Raw genomic sequence first — 16,394 nt, 5'->3', positions numbered from 1 at the left:
GGACCTGTGTGTTGTTCATTAGTTAGAAATGTGTTTGTGGTTCTGTCTCCTGGACTTAGTTAAAGTGGACTTTGATCCCTATTAGTTTGCCTTTGACGACTCAAATGGCTTCAGCATCAGTAGCTATAAACGCCCCCCAGCCCATCCTCCATTGATGAACAGATAAGATCTCTCTCCCTCTTCTTTATCTCTCTGTTTCTCTACCCTTTCTCTCTCTCTCTCTCTTTCCCCCCTCTCCCTCTCCTTTTCTCTCTCCCCTACCTACTTCCTCGCCCACATGAATCCTTATGCCTAGGTTGAAAAATAGGGATATAATTTTCAACGGTATCTGTTTCCATGTCCTTTAAACATATACCTGAGCTTGACGTCTCCTTTCAGGCTTTGGGGTCAGAGCTGACATAGCAGGCAGCATTGGCGACAGACAGACTGACAGGGGTAAATGTGTGACAAGGAGAGGGGGTTGGAAGTTGTAATCTCTTGGTGCTTTAACTTGGTGCTTTATGTTCCCAATCCCAACCCAAACACCACCTACCCTCAAGAATCAGTAAGCCTATAATTTTGCTGATGTGCCTTTGGTCTGGCAGATACTCGCTCACTCATTAGTGCCTGCCCTTATTGTTAGTAGGCTTACCCATTATCGACTGCTAACTCATTTCAGAAAATAAAATATCCAGAAAACACCATTCCATAATATATGCAGTAAACTACCTGTTGAGTCCTTCATTGGGCAGTTGACCATTGGGAGAATTATTGTCTCACTGGCTATCTAGCACAGATATTCCAGGATTTCTCCTCTTAATTTGCAGCAAGGGCTTTTGATACATCCCGTGCAGTAGATATGAAGAATGTTGTGCAATTATTGACAATAACGCAACTCTGGCATGCTGTTCTTTCGCAGGATAGTTAATGTATGGACAAATGATTCCTGGCCCAAACATTGGGCGCGTGTTCCAACCCTCATTACGCGACCTCCGCGGTTTTGTTGTTAAGTGGGCCGATCAAATTCGTAAAGCTCAGGAGCCCCTCTCCTTCCCCTCCTCCTCTTTCAAACGCGAATTGATTTTCTTGTTTGGTATGTTTATGTTATCATTTGTAAATCTTACCAGAAGTGGACCGTGAGGCACAAGGGGTAACTCATACACAGTTTAATGAAGTATTTACAGATAATTCCAAATGTCAAATACTTCTGCCCAATGACATAGTGCAGAGTGCTGACGCTAACAACTCTCTTTCTCCCTCCAACTTTTCTTCCTCTGCGTCTTAGGTCAGGCGGATTTTATTTCAGGTAAAAACGTATTCGGAGAAAAGAGGCTGCCAGGTTCATTGCATTTAGCGAAAGGAAAACAATCCTCTTTGTTGCATATCATAGCTCTCAAGGACTGAGCTTCGAAACAGGCATAAGAAGATTACTGTTATTCTTGATATACCCAATTTGCATGAAAAGTAAAAACTGAAGTTTGCTCAGGGTTCGTACTAGATCGTTTTCATTGTAGGCCTAATGTAGGCTAAAGTAAAACTGAATCCACCAGAAGCATAAACCTACCTTTGCTGCTGACGTTTTTATTGTAACCTATCCAAACAGGTCTGTTATAATGGGCTTTATGTAGCCTACCGTTTTAGATCCTTCTGCACAATTCTGCACAATAAACCAAAACGAAATCCACAGCAATCGAATATTCACAAAATAATACAAACAATATATTTCTTCTGACTTTCATAAAATTATTTTTTAATTGATGATAACATATATATATATATATATATATATATATATATATATATATATATATATATATATATATGTATATATATATATGTATATATATATATATATATATATATATATATGTATATATATATATATAATCATCATATATATATATATATATGTATATATATATATATATATATATATAATCATCATATATTTTCCAGGTAATAAGTTATATTTGAATTCGGGAGCTTGCTACTGCTGCTACTTTGGTTGATCATGCTCTTGTAACAGATAGGCCTATTAAGGGTCTAGAGACATTGTCACTGCAGGCTGACAATAACCTAAGTATTTAAACACATAGATACCACATATGGCTATGTGCAGAGTAAACAGTATTTGGGATGTTAACCATATGTAGTAAACCGCTGTATCTTTCTAGCATACCGTCGTGAGTCGCGGAAGCAGCGCTATAGCGCAGGAGGCGCTTAGTGAAAAATGGTGCTTCGGAGCAATAATGGACTCGGAGTCATGACCTCTGTATGGAAACAATTTCGGCTGCGGCTAAAGGTGCGCTCCAACTGCCACTGCGTCTATTAGAATGTTGTTTGAAATATAAATTAATCCTAACCGGCAATGAGATACATCCTTTAAAAACAAGCCATTAGACATGTCTCTAGTTCACTCTCAGAAACTCCCAGAAAGTCGTGGATCACTTGAAGCAGATTCATTCAAGTGATGTCCACTCATGCGCCAAACGCAAACGGTTGCTTTTGCATTTGATATAGTCGAGCTGGGCACTTTATATTTTGGTATATTTCGACGGAAAGTTATCCAAATATACTTTGGTGGAAGACTATATAGGCAACTACTACTGGTCTATAATAATTATTTTTGTGAATGGTGTTTGGTGGGCTATAATCGGTGTAGAACAAGATTGGCAATGGATTTGAAGGTCGTGCTTATGAGTTATGAATTAATTTTGTCGACAAATCATGTGCAATCATTGGACCATGTGATGCAAATATTGATGCCAACAATTGAGTGACCTGCCCATTTCCAATTTGAATCGTATGACATGCCTATTCCCAACTTGAATTGTACATGGCCTAATATATCCTTATGAATTAAGATAGCCTACATTGCACCATTGACGTGGGTCAAGAATCTGGTTTACGAAATTGGGGTTCTGCAAAATATGTATTTATTTTTTTTAAAGATTTTGTTTAGTTGTCTGTTTTGTGTTGTAACGTCAGGCATTCGTTTTGCATTAGTTTCCTTCGTCTCCAATTATAGATGATTTAAGCCATGGTTCATTGAGCAGTTATATTTTCGTTAATGCGAGGGTTTACCATGCTTAGACCATGTTTTTACTGAATACTTAACCTACGTTTTACGTGCATTAAATGAACTATTCCGAGGAATTATTGTATTATTATTAATGGCTGTTGTTGTTATTATAATTATTATTATTATTATTATTATTATTATTATTATTATTATTATTATGCCTCCTCGTTATCGTGGTCGATGTTATTATTTACATGTTAATTATATTATTATTGTTATTATTATTATTATTAACTTATTTGCTCAAATTTATATTGCCCCCTTTGCTCTCCGTATCACCTCTCAGCACGGAGAATATACTCCTTACAATACCAGCATGGTAGAGGAATGTGTGGTCCCAGTTGTAGTGTATACTAAATGACCATGTTGGTGTTCGTGACCGCAGGGAGCAGTGGCCCTCCTGCCGATTTTAATTCGCCAATAAACGTTTCACAGACTTCCTTGGCCTGTGGCTTTGTGCACAGCTCGATTGGCACCCCATGGCCTACCATGTCCATTCAATTATTTATCCTTCAGGTTCGAAAAACCCCATTTAAACTATAGGTTTATCCTATTGGTTAAAATTGTGGGAGTCCACCAGGCATGGGTTAAGTCAGATGTTGTCTTTGTTTATTGGTTATAACTGTAACCTGTAACAGGTACATATATATAAACTGTAAATAGCCACATGTTAAATATAATAATTTATAAATATCACAACAAAAATAGTAGTATTTGATTAGTTTATATGTTAGACAGAAAATGACTATCAGTAGGCCTATTTATTCTTCTACCTCCAGGAGATGGTCGTGTCAGGTATTGGTTTGTGAATAGACAATATCATGTCTTCAATGCAAAAATGATTTCCATGCGCCCTTTATATTTTAACCACGTGTGCAATCCATTATCTTGCTATTCCATAAACCTCCACACAGTCGTGCTATTTCTACATGAAGTGACAGGTTTAACTATATTGGTGTCTCGCTGTCACTATGCACTGAGCAAATGAGATGACCAATGAAAAACATAGGAAGCGTTAGCAGGCTATTTTATAGGAGCATACATTATCTTAATTGCCATTTCAGTTCATTGCAGCACTATTGTTAACCTGTTGCACACACAACACACACATAAGCTACAGTCATAACGGCGGTACTAATTCGGCATCAGGCTGACATATTCCAGATGCATTCTTCTTGAAATTATTCTGCTGACTTCTTGAAATTAAATGAGCTTTGTGCCGGAGGTCTACGTCAAATCACCGGATCATTTCTTATCAAATCCTAGCAGGGACTTCAATGGGAAATAAATAAAAGACTGTTATTCTTATTTGGAGGCTGGAGGGACGCAATGGGCACAGAGGGGCTTAGAATCAGATGACATCCAGTGACTACTCCCACTCAGTCAGCCCGTCCAGGAGGCTCATTGGAGCCGGGTCCTTCTGTGCATGCAGACCTCCCAGCAAGGCCTCTCCTCTCTCATCCCAATGTGGGTCTATTTCTATTGGCACCCAAGATAAGGCTTTCATTTTACCTTGGGATGCTGTGTGCTCAATTGCCCTAAATGCTTCATATTTACTATCATATTTTACAAACGCTTTAGGGATATTTCGTCTTGTAAATTATTGAAATGCTTCTTTCTGATTGTTTTCTATTGGGGCTATTGTCGAGATCAATTTTTCATTGTTTCACGGCATTCTAAAGTTTCACGCTAGTTTGAGCTCACTGCTACTACTGCCTCCCTGCCTCTGAGCAGTCTTATACTTTTAGATTCCCAGTTTCCCAAGAAATTCAAAATAAATAGAGTGGAGTGAGTGCAGGAGAGATGCAAAGGCAAAGGAGTCCCCAATCAGTGTTAAATTATTTAGACGAACCAAAACAGCTATGGAATGGCTGCTTTGCACGAGGTGAAATGCACATCAGTTAGCAAAACATTTCGTTGAATAAATACACGGAAGAATATTCACACATAGATCCTATTTCTTCACTTCTCTCCCCACATAGGCCTAGTACTGAAACGAAATGTGTTCGAGAATTGTATTATCCACAGTATGCTATCCATATTCTTTTTTTAAATGGCTATGAAAATTAGGGATTTAATCATTAGCGACATAATAATGATATACTCATACAGGTCACCGCTCAGTCCAATTATTCTGTAAAGGCCTATTTATTTTTAGTTATCTGATAAGACCTATGAGATTATGTAAATACATATAGTTTAATTGTTAAAATGCAAAATCCTAATCCTAATCCTCTTTTAACCATTCACCTGTGCCCAAATGCATGCATTGTGTATTGTTTTCTTCTTTCTTGAAAAAAGTCTGCGAAACAATTCAAACTGTAGGTATTCAGCAGTTATAAAATATTTAGTTATTTCATTACATCTGACTTTAGGAAAATCCTTGTGATAAATTCGGGTAAGCACCTTTCTACATAGCAGCTAAGTTTCATGGCAAGCGCCTTTCATGGGGCGGCAGGTAGCCTAGAGCGATGGACTAGTAACCGAAAGGTTGCAAGATCGAATCCCCGAGCTGACAAGGTAAATATCTGTCGTTCTGCCTCTGAACAAGGCAATTAACCCACTGTTCCTAGGCCGTCATTGAAAAAAAGAACTTGTTCTTTAACTGACTTGCCTAGTTAAATAAAGGTAAAATCCAAAAATAGCATAGCAATTAAACGTATCGTTTGATAGGCAGCCTAATACAGTTTTAGTCATATTTAAATATGTTCTTAAGTAAATGATAAATGAAGTCATATTCCGTGTAAGACAAAAATAGGAATTATATTCATAAGAATAGTAGGCTACAAATGATTTATAGGCTCTATATCAATAATAATATTTGATGATGATGATAAAAGATCACATTCTATAGGCTACCAAATAAAGTATTTTCGATAAAACTTATTTCACTTGTAAGGACATTACCATTTTGATTGCCTGTTCTTCTAGAGACATTTTAAATGACACGTCTCTATCGTTTAGTGGTGCGTTAAGAATATTTCTCCTTGTGACAAAAAAATACACACAGATTGCTGCGTAAAAGTGACACTTCGTGCCAAGCCTTCGCTTTTTGCCAGGAGACACAAACACGTCCATTTAATTAAACGGCTCGTTTTGACATATAAATGAAGATTACCTCTAATTTTCTATTTGAAAGGGGAACATTTTTAGGTTAAGTTAAAACCATTGGTCTAACAAATGACATATTTTCCGAGGTCACGTCGGCCACAGTGTAGCTTTAGGACCTTTAAAACTCTACCGGTTCTTTATATAAACTGAGGTCGAGCATTTCGCGCCCCAAAATGTTCTCACTGCAGAAAAAAATATTTTAAAGATCACTTCAGAAAATGGAGTAGGGGTTTAGCGCACTGTGTTAAATATTTTAATTATACCATCCCCTTACCATTTGCAAACCCCAACTCGTTAACAGACACACACACACACACACACACACACACACACACACACACACACACACACACACACACACACACACACACACACACACACACACATACACATACACATACACATACACCTACACAGACACACAAACACATACGATAAGGAGATGGAGATGGCATGTGTTCAAATGCCTGCCCCCAAAGTCATACGTTGATAAATTGGTCTATAATACTTTTACAAATCAATGATAAAGTTGGCAATTGTCTGGACAAAAGTTATACTTTCAAATGTTATTAGTTCCCAGAAGCGTTTTGAGGAAACTTTACGCACAGACCAGACAGTGTTCTCTCGCCCACGCACTGCTACATCATCATCATTAACATATTTAATATTATTGACGAATGAGCTACGCGCATCGTCTGGTGTTTCACCACTGTCCCTCCACGCACCCCAGCGCTCATCTCGTGTATTCTGCACGGAGAACACTGCGATCAGCAGAACGGTTCCAGAACTGCCAACTGTCGACGTTCGCGAGCTGTTAATAACCTTCATTGGAGTGCTCCAAACAAGGTAAGGTTCTGCGGACCCACTCATATCCAGTTTACTTGTAATTATATTGAATTGGACAATTTAGAGTTTTATGGGTGTGACTTAGGGAGAGGGGTTGGCAAAGGATGTTAACAATGTGAGTTAGTTGGCAAAGATAGCACTGTAACCACAAACGACATGATTCCAAGTTGCCATCTCTGGCACTTTAAATCATTTTTTAGCCCAGCTATCAGTCTCTACCAGCTCTCATATTCTCACGTCGGCTGCTGCTGATCAGTCTTGCGTTCATTCCGAGACGATAATTGGATCAGTTTTGTCTGACCTTTACGTCATGATGTTTTGACGTCATTGGGCCGCCACTTAAAAAAAACGAATGTGACCCAAGCATTTTCACAATATTTGTAATCTCCAGAGACTGTCTAATCGATTCCTTAAATCAAAACGCCAATTGTTATTTCATGCATTACGAAACACTGCAAATGTAATAGGATGACCAAAAGTAGCGTCTGGGACTGCATTAAATATTGCTGCATGCGCCACTGTATCTCCTATTGCCCCCTTTTGCCCCCCCCCCCCCCCCCCCTTCTCTTTCTGAGACTGGCTGGCTTGCAGGCACGCACGTGGACCCTCCGAGACCCTCTCGAGCCTGTAGACTCAGTTATCAAGTAGGCTGAGCTTTGCATCTCGAAGACATTAGTAGCATCATTGTGGCTGGTCCTCACATGTACTGGTGCCCATGAATGTGATGTGTCACACTGGCATTCCGAGTTTTTGTTGCGTCAGTTGCAGCTAAATGGGCATTACCCTGGCATCTAGACTCCCTTTAGCATTCACATGCAGTGTCAAAACTTTTGCAAATGTTTCCAAGTTTTGACTGTGTTTATAAAAAACAAAAAATATAGGTATTTTTCTATTGTGCATGCATACTCCTTTAGCCTACACATTACATCATTCTTTAAAAACATTATTTATAGGCCTAATATCCAATTTAATCTGAAGGATTGGAGTCTTGCAATGACACCGAAAGTAAAGGCACAGCTAAGTGAGCCCTTCCATGTTGCCACCGTGCCAACCGTAAACTGACATGCTTACGTTTTCACCTACCATCACACAATGTGGTATCGAAAGTGACCTTAGTCCACAACGAAAGCGGAAACGAGCTCATCAAATATTTAGGACAGACAGTTTTGTGTGGCCCTCTCCTTGTTGTACTGCAGTCACGACGACCTGGGGAGAGCCGTTCATACGTTAGACCGTTTGGCCTCATTATTTATTAAGAGCCGGTGACATCTGTCGATCAAGAATGTAGTTTATTATGCAATGATTTCCCCTGACAGCGCACTCCTGCAGTATTTACACAAGACATCTAATAAAACAGACCAGCAAAGACAGACAGAGACAGGGACGGCTACAATATATGCACGTTTATTAGACTACTGATGTCTTTGTTGAGCGTGGAATTAAACCTCTAGACCAAGGCCTTTCTGTATCATATGCATTCCTGATAGGCTAACTATTTATTGTTAAATAGGATATTATCAGTAATAACAACTTGCATCTGGCGCAACAGCATATGTCCTGATTTAAATAGTAAAATCTATTTAAAAAAAAAACTTAATATAAAAGTTAACCTACTGACAAAGGCACACATTGTATCCGAAATCAAATATGTGGGAATGGCGATGGCTCACAGTCTCACATCCAAATCAAATATTTGAAAGGGAAAAAAACAAGTCAGTGCAGAATATTAGGGTTTACAGCGAGACACGAAATGCTCATGCTGAGGAATAGGCCAAATTACTTTTGACGCCCCTCCCCTCTCCCCCGCGCTTTCTTTCTTCTTTCTCCACCCCTCTCGCCTCCCTCTTTTGTGAACCCGCTGTCAGTTAGCGCGCCCGTTGGCACGGGAAAGATTGAAAGTGACACACAGATTGTTTTGCGCGAAATTGTGACTGTTATATCGAGATTTCTTTAGTTAACACCTTCTCTTTGTCGCAGACATTGTGATTTCGGTCTGTTTTTCTTTTGCTTGAGCAACTTGGTTGTTTTGCCTGTTGTTCACTTGAACATTTTCCTTATGATGCGTTTTGCGTTTTCCTTGTTCCCGCCGGTGAAGAAGCCACGAGTTCAGAAGAGGACCGATTTGTGGCTCGGCCGTGTCTAACCGGGGACGACAGGACACAACGTGCGATCAAACGACCCAACTGGCCGGTTGACACGTTTCTCTGCGCCGCGAGACGCAGCGGCTCGAACTCCAACACGATCCCCGCGCACTCAGCAAGCAAACCTCGACGCACTGGTCTCGAGCGAAAGAGACACACTCTCTCTCTCTTTCTCTTTTTCTCTCTCTCGCTCTGAGGCGAACACCACTCTCATCACCACTCTCACACAGACAATAAACCAACGCACATTGTCTACCTTTGTCTCCCATCTCTCTCATTTCTCTCGGACTCGCTCACATCCAGCGCTTGGGGCACGAAGTAGTGTCCAGCAGCACAGACTCCAGCCGATCTCTGCCGGTCGTGGACCCGACGCAGCCCAGCCCTGGATTCAATCATTTTAATCAATGGACAGAGCCTCCTCAACGGCCAGCAGAGGTACAGACACCCCATAAACAGTGAGTACTAGTCAGAGGTGTTCCGTAATGACTAACCTGACCATTTCCATCGATTTCACATTCATTGTAATAAGCCATTAATCTTGTATGTCTTCTGACAACACATCAGCAGCAGCGATGTTATGCAATAATCCAGTCGATTAGGAGAAAGAGAAATCACTTGTTGCGCCTAGGGGTAAATAGCCTATCTGGGGCTATAGTTTATTATTTTACCTTCATATGTTAATTGAAAAGTACAACATAGGCCTAATAACAATGTAATTTACCGTGAAGATTGCTATAATGGCTGTAGACTATTGGTTTCTAACTTTATTAATAGGCCTGTAGCATATCGTATCTCCAATTCATATTGTTTTGGTCAGTTAATCCCCATAACAATGTAGGCTATTTGGACACAGCTTTCATCACCATACAAAACGATCTATGACATAATGTATTATTATTATTATTATTAGGCCTATATTAATAGTCCAATGTAATAATGACAATGAGAACAATTATTATTTAATTAGCCTACTGATTAATAATAATAACTAACTATAACAACTCGTGATTATCATTCAGTATCCATAATTAGGATTTCACATAGGCTACATGTGGGTTATTTAGGAATTTATCATTCTAGTTAATCTGATTGATGGTACCCGTGCGTTAGAAAGGTCAAAGGGAACATCTTGGGGAAAACATTTCTAGCTATGTATGCGGTTTCTTTTTAAAAAATGATTATTTGACTACTTTTTACATTTGTGATTGCACATTTTCAGTTGATGAAACGGTAACGTCTTAATTTTTGAGTAATAAAGTGGAAACAGTTACTTTGATAACTCCATGTGTGTTGTAAAGTGTTATATTTATCGTAGGTCTATCAATCAAAAATAGGTTATGTAGACACAGATTCCATTTTCTTTCTGTGCTGCCGTTGGAATAGTTTTTCTAAAAAACGTATTCAGTGTTCATAAGAATGTATCAATAGAAGCATCTCATTCAGAGTAGAGTTGACCCTATGTCACAACAAGGTTTCTCTTTGCCCGTTTTATTTCTCTGTAATGCAAAAGTTTCCAAACAAATCATGAATGAACTATCCTGCATAGGCTGGGTTGCACATGCTATTCCAGCATATCTACTGTTCCATTGTTTGAGAGAATAACCTGTAAATTCACTGATTGTCTAGGAGACCTGCTACTCTCGCCAACGTGCGTGTTTGTCCCAATATGGAACATACTTATTTATATCTGTCTGTCTGTCTGTCTGTCTGTCTGTCTGTCTGTCTGTCTGTCTGTCTGTCTGTCTGTCTGTCTGTCTGTGTTCATTTATGTTGTCTTTTACTTTTAACATTAGATTAATATTTAACCTTATTGAATATTTGGATTTAGCTGTAGTTTTTCGGAAAATCACACAATACACTGTGTCATGATTAGCATTTTTTTTGCACGTCTCTATAACATTTAAAATAATGAGCGAGCCATTACTTATTGGAAGTTAGAAATTAACAGCCGAGTTTTGAATTTAGAATTACGTTAATTTCCAATCCTGAAGTTAAACCTACTGAAAAGATAAATATTAACTCGTTCATTCATTCATTAAATAATGTAATCAGTTAGCGTGAATTAATTGTATTTTCATTTGATGGATATTAGCCTATATTATTTGAAACCTATATTAAATATAATCAAATGTATTGTAATTCATCCAATAGCTTAGGCCTACATGTAATAATACGAGTATTAATTTTGACCTTTGCCTTCTAAGCACCCTTATAAAACCTATATGCCAAAATTCGTTGGTATAGACAATTGAATAATAAAGAAGCACTTTCGATTGATCTGCCACTATCCTCTTAGGGTGGCTGAATAATTTTCACAGACCCAGTTTGCTTCTCTCACCTTGGTTAGACTGCGAGGTTGCAGCAGAAGCCTGTCGTTTCCCCTGCAGTATTAAACGATCTGGTAACTTGTCTAACTAACTGTAGGTCATCGTAGAAGCTCTAAGAAAGAGGCGTGCGTGATAGGCTATTTGTTATATTTACATCGTATAATGTATGAATTGATTAGTGGCATAATAAGCACGTAATGATATATGGGAATATATATTTTATATCTGTCTAATATTCCATAGCTACTTCAATCTCCTGTAGGTTACTAGGCATAGCTTGCTTTTCGCTAATACAGCCTCCACCAATAGCCTACTAACGAGAAAAGCTTGGGCATATAGATTGATAATACTTGATCGTAATGCAGCAAAGTTTTAAATGCCACTGGCAGTAGGGACAGTGTATAGGCTAGCCAATCTCATTTTTACAGAGGCGGGTCACCTGATCCTATCCTAAACAGAAGGCCTCTGACTCAAGTCTCTGCACCGTCAGGTCAAGGGCACAGACGAATTATACGAGTTTTTTTTTGTGAGACATAGTCAAAAGGCCACGCCACAGGCAGCCAAACATGCAATTCTGACAGGAGGCGACCCTTCAACCCAAATGTTGCTTAATTAAGGTCTACATTTCCTCCTGCAATCAATACGTGCAACATGCGATCAGGGATTGAAGTAATTCGTTTTAGCCTAAATGGGAAACTGTCGCTCCCACCATTATGTCAAAAACAATTGTTGTGGCAATAGTTTTAAATGGTACTAAAAGCTATTCTTATTAAGTTCCAAACTCTCAAATAAATACGTAGATTCAAAACCCAGTGATCAGCTCCCTAGATTAAGTTACACAGAGACTGACTGTGCTCGGCCTGGAAAGGCCCACAACCAGTTTACTCAAGTAGTCTACATTTATTTCATTTTGGGGAGTAGCTCTGGTAACTGCATGTAGGCCAAATCTAGTACAGTAGAGAAAGGAATCAGGAATGTTCGTTTTATTGTTGCCAGTTGCCACCAGTAAGTGGGCTAGAAGCATTATTTTCTTACACATGTCATCATCTACTATTTTCCTGTCTATCTTATGTGTTTGAGTAAACAGAGCCCCGAAGCAGTCCAGCAAAATTCTATGCCAAGCCCAAAGAAAAATTAAGTCGTTTCAGCTCTTAAGATGTAGCCTTTTGTCAGTCACACCAGATCTCGTTCTGTTTAAAATTTGCCTAGATGTTGCGATTTTGGCACAGTGCTCACATTTTATCGGCATTGGACAGGAATTGACCATATAGCGTGCGCAAATTCGTATCATGACCGAAGGAATAGATGAAATAGAATAGATGGAAAGCCGTGACTTTTCGCAGGGCGTTTTCTCCAACCATTACTGGTATTTCGCGCTCGAGTTATGGGAATTCATAACTGTAATATCTGTCAATTCATGAAGATAATGTTAAACTGTCATTGACCCTGAATTATTATAGCCTACGTGTGTCTACCCAAATGGAAACTATCTTCAGTTAGCTTATCACAAGCGCATCATCAGCAAAGCGCATCTTCCAATTTGAACATTTGAAGTCAGAGCAACTTCAGCAAACTTATTTCTGCTTAACTTTCTCACTCCAGAAATACGGTATCTGGTATATACCGTTATTTAAATCATTTCAAAATATCAGAAGCATATCAGAATCTACTGGATACTGAATGTGGACGTTTTGGGGATACAAGACAGGATTCACTCATTCATGATGAAATAGGAACATAACTGAATGCGTCAAGATTGCGTCAAAAGCAGCACTCTATCAAAAAGTCTTGTCACCGCTGCATTTTTTGCGCCATCCCTCCCCTCACCCCACCCTGTACTGATGAAGGTTAACTTATAAACAGCAGGAAGCCATTATTTTCAATTATTTTGTTTGTCACAGATTCTTGCCCTTTTAACTTGGTCTTTGTTGTGTTCCAATCCACCCTTTCTTTTTATGACTAATTTTAAGACAGACCCTGTAAATGTGTTTCACAATGACTGCTTCCCTCCTCTCATCCCCCTTTTCTATGATATCCTGTTCGCTTCCCCTCTTCCCTCTGTGCTGTTCTCTCCTCTCTCTGTCTGTTTTTCCTGTGTGAACCCATGCTATCTGTGTTCACATATCAAGGGTGGGTGTGTCTATGCTATTAAACAGCAGATTAGATATCAGCAGGGATGGTCTATGGGGAAATAGAGGGCACACTAATAATAACTTCGTATTTAGTCTTTGCCACTTCTTAGGGCAAATGATTGTGGGTTCGATTCCTGCTGGGGCCACCCATATAAAAATGTATGCATTTTTGTATGCACTCTATGTCACTTTGGATGAAAGTGTCTGCTAAATGGCATATGTAAATAAAGTACAGGACATACAAGTGCATTTTGGTGTCATAGTTTTAACCAAAGACTTTGACTATATCAACTGTATCTGAGCCACAGCCATTTCTGGTAGTGTGAGTCTGGTGCGAGCTGCCACTGCGGTGGGACTGAGTTGAGTTAGCTTTGGCATGTAGTGTGAGCCAGGCAGCGGTCCTGTTGATGTAGGTAGCAGGGTTGTTACTGTGTAGTTTATCTAGTTGCCGTGGCGTTGGCCCGTCGCTGCAGTCCACACTGCACATGATACACAGGATCTCAGGCTACGGTGTGTGAGACTACTGTCGTCACAGTGTATTTGTGTGTGTGTTCCCAGGCTGTATTATTCAGAGGGCTGGCTTGGGGTCCCATGTGTGTGCCTGTGAGTCAGTGTGTGGTCCTTGGAAGTGTCAAAGCAGCCAGCCTGTGTTGTGTGTGTGTGCTGGCTTTTTTTGTGTTTGTATGTTTGTGTGTAGATGCATGCGCGTATATGTGTGTGTGTCTGTTCACGTGTGTGTGTGGGTGCGCACAAGGGGTGGGGTTATAAAGTCCTGCTGTTAACTCTTTATCTTTTATTATCAAATGAGATGTTTATGAGAGAGCTAAACATGTTTGCCAGAAGGGCTCTCGCCCTCTCTCCCCCCTCTCCTCCCTCTCTTTCCAACTCTCCCCCTCTCTCCCCCTACCTCTAACTCTCCCCCTCTCTTTTCAACTCTCAACCTTTCTCGCCAACTCTTCCCCTCTCTCCCTCTCTCCCTTTCTCTCCAACTCTTCCCCTCTCTCCTCTTCTGTCTAACTCTTCCCCTCTCTCTCCCCTTCTCTCTGACTCTTCCCCTCTCTCCCCTTCTCTCCAACTCTTCCCCTCTCTCCCCTTCTCTCCAACTCTTCCCCTCTCTCTCCCCTTTTCTCTAACTCTTCAGTCAATTGAAATAAATTCATTAGGCCCTAATCTATGGATTTCACATGACTGGGCAGGAGCGCCGCCGCCTGGGAGGGCATAGGCCCACCCACTTGGAAGCCACATCCACCCATTGGGGAACCAGGCCCAGGCCCAGCCAATCAGAATTAGTTTTCTCCCCACAAAAGGGTTTTATTACAGACAGAAATACTCCTCAGTTTCATCAGCTGTCCGGGTGGCTGGTCTTAGACGATCCCGTAGGGGAAGAAGCCGGATGTGGAGGTCCTGGGCTGCCATGGTTACATGTGATCTGCGGTTGTGAGGCCCGTTAGACATACTGCCAAAGTCTCTAAAATGACAGAGGCGGCTTATGGTAGAGAAATTAACATGAAATTCTCTGGCAACAGCTCTGGTGGACATTCCTGCAGTCAGCATGCCAATTGCACACTCCCTCAAAGCTTCAGACATCTGTGGCATTGTGTTGTGTGACAAAACTGCACATTTTAGAGTGGCCTTTTATTGTCCTCAGCGCAAGGTGCACCTGTGTGATGATCATGCTGATAAATCATCTTCTTGATATGTCACACCTGTCAGGTGGACGGATTATCTTGCCAAAGGAGAAATTTTCACTAACAGGGATGTAAACAAATGTGTTCACAAAATTGAAGAGAAATAAGCTTTTTGTGCTTATTGAACATTTCTGGGATCTTTTATTTCAGCTCAGGAAACATGGGACCAACACTTTACATGTTGCGTTTATATACAGTGCCTATTTCAGTCAAGTCAGGCACTGTATATATATATATATATATATCACATTGTGTTTGTTGTTGTTTTTAATGTGGTGGTGCAACAGTGTCAGTATAGATTCATGTCAGGCCAAAAGGTTGGTGCTTGTGAGGAGGAGCTATCATATTAATACCCAGTCAGGGGCCAGACTCTACAGTGCTACCATTTTGGTCAAATATTCTCCTAAATATTGTGCTGTGTTACCTGCGATTTTAATTTTGGAGCACCAGTGCCCTCAGACAACATTTAGTGTAACAGAAAGAAAGGAAAAGGGAGAGCTTCTTCAGGAGATGAGCTTCAACACCTGCATTACTAGCTGTTTGGGGTTTTAGGCTGGGTTTCTGTACAGCACTTCGAGATATTAGCTGATGTACGAAGGGCTATATAAAATAAAATTGATTGAATTGAATGAAAAGTAGCTAGGATTCATATAGGCCCAATGTAGGCTACATCTCCATCTTAAAAATACAATTTTCTGGTGCTCCTTAAACCTCTATTTTGTCATTCTTGGCAATTCTTGTCATTAATACTTTGAATATTTGTTATTGTGCTCCTAAATGTATTCATGTGCTCCTATTTTTTTATACTTAGGAGCACATGTGCTTCTTGTAAAAAATGGCAGCGTAGAGCCCTGCCAGTGATCAGAAGCTTTCTGACAATCCCTCCTCCCCAGTACACACACACACACACACACACAAACATACAGAGAGAGACTGATTTTAATATCTCTCCCTCTACCCATCTTTTATCTCTGTCATAGAGAGCAGCATTAGCCAACAGTTTGATAGCCCTGCTGTAACACAGGGCTGCATCCCAAATGGCACCCTATTCCATATGTAGTGCACTACTTTTGAGTAGGGCCCATAGA

The 16,394-nt window shown here is 40.1% G+C and overlaps 1 protein-coding gene across 4 annotated transcripts in view; it reads left to right on the top strand.

Moving 5' to 3' along the window:
* Nucleotides 1–8,884: 8,884 nt before the first annotated feature.
* Nucleotides 8,885–16,394, top strand: part of LOC129821133 (DNA-binding protein SATB2-like) — a 55,684-nt gene continuing 48,174 nt past the window's right edge. For all 4 annotated transcript variants that reach the window (XM_055878469.1, XM_055878468.1, XM_055878467.1 and 1 more), the window contains exon 1: nucleotides 8,885–9,614. The gene's annotated coding sequence lies outside the window, so the exon portion shown is untranslated. The remainder of the gene's footprint in view (nucleotides 9,615–16,394) is intronic.

This window comes from Salvelinus fontinalis, chromosome 23, assembly GCF_029448725.1.
Source record: "Salvelinus fontinalis isolate EN_2023a chromosome 23, ASM2944872v1, whole genome shotgun sequence".
NCBI classification, from domain to species: Eukaryota; Metazoa; Chordata; class Actinopteri; order Salmoniformes; family Salmonidae; genus Salvelinus; species Salvelinus fontinalis.
The sequence above is the reverse complement of the archived record's forward strand: the minus strand, read 5'-3'. Positions and strand labels throughout refer to the sequence as shown.